At 36.9% G+C, this 7,500-nt stretch overlaps 1 long non-coding RNA gene across 4 annotated transcripts in view; it reads right to left on the reverse strand.

Moving 5' to 3' along the window:
* Positions 1-7,500, reverse strand: part of LOC136836478 (uncharacterized) — a 148,961-nt gene that overhangs the window by 44,504 nt on the left and 96,957 nt on the right. The window contains exon 3 of one of the 4 annotated variants that reach the window (XR_010852406.1): positions 5,390-7,500. This exon is cut by the window's right edge and continues 1,470 nt beyond it. The exons of the other annotated variants lie outside the window; for them this stretch is intronic. This is a non-coding gene — a long non-coding RNA (uncharacterized lncRNA). Of the gene's footprint in view, positions 1-5,389 lie in introns of those variants that run through there. 4 annotated transcript variants of the gene reach the window in all.

Consider the following 7,500-nt stretch of genomic DNA (forward strand, 5'->3'; position numbering starts at 1 on the left):
CCGAGCAATTGCACTCCATTAGCGGCCAAGACAACAAACCGATTTAAAAGATGATTTTCATTCCAATATTAACACAATTGGGAAACGTTTCCACTTCCCAATCAGGAAAAAAATCCTAAAGATGTCCTCATCATCATTATTATTAGTATTATCATTATTATTATTATTATAACTTCTGATATGACAACAAAAAATACTTCAATAACCTTTCCACGAGAATCTAAGCTCTCTTGCTGGGTCCAATCCGGCTAAAAGCAGAGATGAACGTACAGCTTCCGGACATCTTCGAAAATGAAAAAAAAGGGGGTTACTGAAACTTTAAGCAACCCTAAGCGGTCCCGTGCAAGAAGCACTTACAAGTTCAAGAACTAATCAAGAGTAAGTCAATTCTCTTAAAAAACAATTCACATATTAAAAAATATTCATGATCACGAAAGAAAACGTGATTGGTGCCAACAAATTCAGTAAAATTCCGCACCAAAGAGGTGAAACAAGGTTCAAATACAACATTCTCATTATTATTCAGACGATAAACCCTATTCGTATGGAACAAACCAACATGGGCCATTGGCTTCATGTTCAAGCTTCCAAAGAATATGGTTTATTCCAAATAAGTAAGATGAGGCAAAGGGAAAGACAGAGAAGAGAGATCACTTATTAAAAAATAAAAAGTAGACTAATATGTGAATAAATAAGTAAATAAAAATGCAAATAATTAAAATACAAGGAGAGTTGTATTATCGTAGCAATGCACTTCATCTTCGCTTCAACTTTTGACGTTCCAATTGCACGACATCCTCAGGCAGACTGTTCCACAGTCCAACGGTGTGAGGAATAAAGGACTTTTGCAACTGATAATTTCGACAGCTAGGCATATTTACTACACACTGGTGTTGCTATTCAGCACATCTGGTTGCTCTCGGTAGGAAAAGGGGATCGGGGATCAATTGAGAATGTGTAATATCTGTTAACATACAACCTATGTATGAAAAATTGACCAACAAGAGACCATCCGTCGATGGTCCAAGTCATAACTGCTATTATTAGGAAACAGAAACCTATCACCACGAACCACTCTATCTAAAAGAGATACATCTCTGGCAGATATCCACACCGGAGAACAGCAGGAGAAACCGGGGCTAGCTGGCACACTTTTTACAATTTTAGTTATTAGGAATAGAAAACAAACATATTTACAAAATTCTTATCATCATTGAAAAAATGAACATTCCTCTTTATCATAGAGCAACAAAATTGTGGTTGCTCTCAGCATAAGGTAACAGTGAGCTTTAGAAAAAAATAACTTTTTGTGCCAACTTACCCCGTATACGGGGTAAGTTGGCACACATTATGGGGTAAGGTGACACAGTGATAATTAAAAGAAAATTACTACACTGCATTTAAATCAAGTAACAAAAATATATTCTGAATTTCTAAAATACAAAATATAAGGCATTAGTATCACTTCAGATCATCATCTGAATTGCAATTGTGGCAAGTGTAAAATAAATCTTCGTCAGTGAAGTCTTCATGCTTCCGCATGTTACATACACTGCACTTCTCCTGCCTTACCTTTAGAAAATAGTTCTACGCACACTAAACACAGGTTGTCTTCAACTGAGCTTTCTTCTGGATCAGCAGGAGCAGTTCTTAAACTATGCGATTGGTGTTTCTTTTTTGCTTGCGAAAAGAGGCTTCTTTTCATCTTTGGTGTTTTTTTTTTATTCAATTTCTTTTCAAGCGCTTTTTCTTTTTTTACTGGTGTGTCAGTTAGAATAGCAGAACGACGTTTCCTCCTATTCAGTGAATTTTCCCTTTCTGGCACCTGCCTTAGGTAATGGCCTCAGTTCTGCAGGTGAAGTCACTGTCTTCCCAGTTACTCCAGAAGAAGACGGTGTGGGTTCATTCCGTTCTCCAAGGTGATCAATTTACCGTGGACTTCTCCATCAAGAACTTTTTTAATTCCATTGTTGTCTGTCATATTACAAGGCCCTGTATCACGCTGATGACTGGTCTGAAGCCCTTGTGTCCCTTTTTGGACATCTCCCTGTGATCGATCTGTTACATACACACCCATAAAACCAGAATCTTGAAAAAGTCTGTATTCAAAGGTGAAATTCCAGCATTCCTAAACCCACTGAAAACATTAGAATGAGTGACAGCAAGAGGTAAAGCTTTGGAAACTATACCAGGAATGTCATAGATGGTCATAGTTGATCCTGGATTACTAGTCAATCACGAATCACATGCTCTGTTAACACATTTCTTCAGAGGTCTATAAACACTAACATCCAGGGGCTGCAACTTGTGAGAGCAGTGTGGAAGAAATTATATGACACTCATCTCATTATCCTTACCAAATTCCAGGAACAAAACGTAAATTATATAAATAAATAGACTTGTTATTTTTATAAAATAACGTGGAGCAAGTAGCCACGTGTGCCAACTTGCCCCCCCTTTTTTTTTTTTTTTTTTTTGTCAACTTGCCCCACCCCTACCATTTGGTGCAAAAACACTTACCAGTCCATACCAAGAAACCTGGAGTTATTAATTTTAATGGTATAGAATCTTTAAACCATAAGGAAAACTATGCAAGAACTGAAAAAATGTTCTTTCATGAATGTATTCGAGTCATCTATTGGTATACATGAAAGTTATTTAGTGTGTGTCAACTTACCCTTGTAGCCAACTAACCCCGGTCTCCCTATTCTAGCAAAGGAACGACAAATAAACTAAAACAGGTCGCACTAACTTTATCATTGTTATAAATATATGACAGTTTACGTACAATCCCTAACTTTCGTGCAGCATCTGCTGACACTGTCATTAGATGTTTCTTAAAAGTCAGATGCGAGTCAAATGTTACACCTAGAATAGTTATAAAGCTTCAGACTCATCCAGCAGAATCCCATCCACCTGAAGGGGAGGATGAGGGGGGGGGGGTTGGAAAATCTGTAAGAGATCTGCTAATCTACAGTGTTTCCGTTTTACTGGAGTTCAGCATGCCACCCCACCGACTACACCATTCACTAATCCGTTCCATGTCACGAGTGAGACTAAAGGCAGCTTCATTTCTCACAAGTGGAGACTACTACACCCACAATTGTAGCATCATCGGCATACTAAACAATCTTGTTTTCAGGCCAAAATTCATATCACTTGTATACACTAAAAATAACTGTGAACCAAGAACACTACCGTGTGGAACTCCACAGCAACTCGCTGCTGCCTACCTGTAAGGAAATTTTTTAGTAAACCTAAAACATATCCACCCACTCCACGATTCTGAAGTTTATAAATAAATGCCTTGAGATTACTAAACTGAAAGCAGCACTAAAACCTATTTGTATTACTCTACACCCAAATTCCTATGTCAAGGTTCTCTTGCAACTGGCATATCAAATCTAAGTTTCGTAGGTACCTAGTTGCTACCTATATGCATATTAACTATCAGCTAACAACCCTTTAGATTCCACATACTTATATAGCCAAGTCAACCTAAATAATATAGTGTACAAACACATATATAATGTATATACAAAATTATAAACATATATGTATATACATGTATATATATATAATGTATGTATATACACACGTTATATATATGAAACTTTGTCAAATACGCCCATGAATGTTTTCATATTCCCAAATATTAAGCCCCAAATATCGTTTAATATCGAATTCACTCTACCTTGAGAATAACTTGCACCCAAACGGAATTATATTTGATAGTGTGCTATGCCGGCCAGGATTCTAACTGCGGCTTCGTTTAGAAATCATGTCCTGCAGTGCAAATTGGTTGGCTTATGACGGCATAACATATATTTGGTTAGGAAACGAAAATGTAAATACTTTCTTCGGTGAATTAAATGAACTGCTTCCATCGATAACATTCATTATGGAAAAGGACGGTAACCTCCTCTTCCTGGATTGCCTAATACTGTACACAGAGGTAACAGGTGGTTTAAATACTGTGTGTATGGAAAACCAACCAATATTTCTGCCTACGTCCATCTTTATTCTAGTCGAAGCAATGAGTTAAAAGATCACTTTTCACATTCATTACGTATATGTAGCTTAGAATGCATCGCTGATGAAAATAAATATAATAAGGAATGCAGGTGAGAAATTAAAATATCCTGATTCTATACTGGACAATGAATTGTGGGAATCAAAAAGAAGCAAACAAGAAAGAAACATATAACACAAAAATCCTACTTGTACTACTCTATAGGTAGTAATAGTTTCAAAGATATTCCCATCTCCATCTCCTTCAGAACTGTGGAGTTACGGTAGCCTTCAAGATCAATCATACAATGAAACAAACACTAATACAAAACTTTCCCGACAATAGTAAAGGATGTATATATCAAATTCCATCAGAAAAGATAAATCTGCATATAGAATGTGTAAGGTATGTACGGGTAAACAGTACAGTTTTCGTTCATTTTGGTAGAAACAGCAAAAAATAAATTGGGCATGGGCAAAACAATTAGTTTAATCCAATTCTGCACTGGAAAGAAACATATAGTCAGTTTTATATAAGAAGGCCTCTATAAGAATATGAATTACAGTCAAGGTGTGTATAAACTCAATCTAGTACTTTCCCAGAAATATAAAAAATGTACAGGTTTAAAGGAAGTGGTCGATGTGGAACGAGAGCAAAGATGTGAGCCGCCTGCATGAATAAACAAATTTGTAAACAGAGTACTACCTTCACACCCTAACAAGTTCACTGCTTCTCCTTTTTTTTTCGCAGTAAATACAATATTTGGTTTCCACCCGTCCTCATGTTCGTTTGTACTGTGACTCTAACATAACTATCTTGCATTTCTACCACTATGTATAAGTGCTCTAGAAGATGTCTTAGATTAAAAACACAAAAACGATCCGATTTTATACTCAGTGTTTCATTTTATCTTTGATACATCTGTATATATACATCACGTGCCATCATGAGCTGAAGCATGTGTGTGTTTATATGTATGTATGTGTGTATATATATATATATATATATATATATATATATATATATATATATATATATATATATATATATATATATATAGTGTGTGTGTGTACGGACTGTAATTATTTTCCAATTATACACCTCTACCTACTGACAGGGTGGGAACCGAAGGGGGTGAGTTTTAAGACTGCTCCTAAATCCATATGACTCTTCTAATTACTGTTCTACAGGGCCACACACACGTATATATGTGTGTACAGTATATACATGTAAGTATGTATATACGTATAATATATATATATATATATATATATATATATATATATATATATATATATATATATATATATATATATATATATATAGAGAGAGAGAGAGAGAGAGAGAGAGAGAGAGAGAGAGAGAGAGAGAGAGAGAGAGAGAGAGAGAGAGAGAGAGGGTGTGTGTCTCCACTCACAGGAAGAAAAGACACCCAATTTAGCATTTACTTCACAAGCTCGAAGGTCAGTGTGACTTGATTCTGCTGTTATGATAATCCTCTGCACGACGTGGTTTTACCCAGGATATTATATATACACTTGATTATACCTCATTTATTCCGTCTCTTAATAAAAAATGTATGAGATTATTTACATTCCTAGGTTTTTCAGAGTCCCTAATTCCACCACTAGAAAAACGGTCTGGCTGAAATCTAGAACCAATTCGGATCGCATTATTGAAACATGTCAGGCACTTAATATTTCAGATGTTTTATCAGATCCGGATCCCAACAATAAGCTAAATGAAATGCTGATGGCTATTTCAGTAAGGTATGTCCCTAGAAAGGTCATCAAATTCAGGACAAATGACCAGAAATGGTTTGACGTTATATGTCGAGGAGCCTACCATGACATACAGACCAAATTCAACAAGGAGACGAAATCGTTCACATGAAAATTACACCATTTTTTGTTGAATCTCGCCGTGCTGCGAACAGAATTTATTACAGAGCTGAGAGAAATTACAAAAATTCCTTAAAGAGGAAACTTGAAGGAATTACTCAGCCTCATCTGTGGTGGACCAAATTGGCATCATCTATCTTTGGGTCAGGCTCATCTTCCATTCCTCCACTACTAACAGTTGATGGTAGTAGATTGGTTAGTGGCCCTAAGGAAAAAGCTGAACTGCTTAATCAAGCTTTTGAAGCCAAGCAATTGGCTGAGGATGTCCCTCTCCCTGATACTTGTCATCCTGAACCTATTCTTACAAAACTTACATTTCACTCTAAGGATGTTAAGAAAATGCTTGATAATCTTAATAGCAGGGTTGGAAAACATCCTGATGGTTTCTTCCCTTTGTTTTTTAAAAAAAGTTTCCAAGATTAGTATATTCTACAGATTTTTATTTCGACGTAGTACCTTTGAAGATGAGCGCAAGCTAAGCAAAATAGTGCCTGTTCCAAAGAATGGCATATCTGCAGACTGCAGTAACTACAAGCGAATATCTATTTTCCCTGTGCTCTCCAAAGTTGCTGAAAAACTTATTTTTGAGCCGCTATATAAGTATGTGGAATCTAAAGGATTATTTGCTGATAGTCAATATGCATACCGGAAGCAGTTAGGTACCTGACATGCTCTTTTATATTTGGCATGCCATTTGCAAGAGTATCTTGATAATGGTTTTGGGTGTAGAGTAATTCAAACAGATTTTAGTGCTGCTTTCGCTTTGGCAAATCACAAGGCACTTATTTATAAACCTCAGAATCTTGGAGTGGGTGGATATGTTTTAGGTTTACTCAAGATTTCCTTACAGGTAGGCAGCAACAAGTTGCTGTTGATGGGATCTTTAGCGAACCAAGGCCTTTTCTGTCTGGAGTTTCACCGGGCAGTGTTCTTGGTCCAATGTTATTTTTAGTGTATACAAGTGATCATATTGGTCTGGAAAACAAGATCGTTCAGTGTGCCGATGATGCCGCAACTGTAGGTGTAGCCAAGTCTCCACTTCTGAGAAATGAAAATGCCCTCAGCCTCAATCGGGACATGGAGAGGATTAGTGAATGGTGCAGTCGGTGGGATAGGAGGCTAATCTCCAGTAAAACGAAAACACTGTACATTAGCAGATCTCTTACAGATCTTCCACCCCCCGTCCTCCCCTCCAAGAGGATGGGACTCTGCTGAATGAGCCTGAAGCTTTAACTATTCTAGGTGTAACTTTTGACTCACGTCTGACTTTTAAGAAACATCTAATGAAAGTGTCAGCAAATGCCGCAAGAAAGTTAGGTGTTGTACGAAAGACCTTATTTATTTGTAACATGATAAAATCAGAGCAACTTGTTTTAGGTCATTTGGCCTTGTTTTACTAAAATACTGTTCTCCGGTGTGGCTGTCTGCTTCTGCCAGAGATCTGTCTCTTTTAAGAGTGGTTCGTGGTGGTAGGTTTCTGTTTCATAATAGCAGCAGTTATGACTTGGACCATCGACAGATGGTCTCTTGTTGGTCAATTTTTCATAAGTTGTATTTTAACAGAGATCTTTCACACTCCTGTCTCTT

This window comes from Macrobrachium rosenbergii, chromosome 56 (genome assembly GCF_040412425.1).
Source record: "Macrobrachium rosenbergii isolate ZJJX-2024 chromosome 56, ASM4041242v1, whole genome shotgun sequence".
NCBI lineage: Eukaryota > Metazoa > Arthropoda > Malacostraca > Decapoda > Palaemonidae > Macrobrachium > Macrobrachium rosenbergii.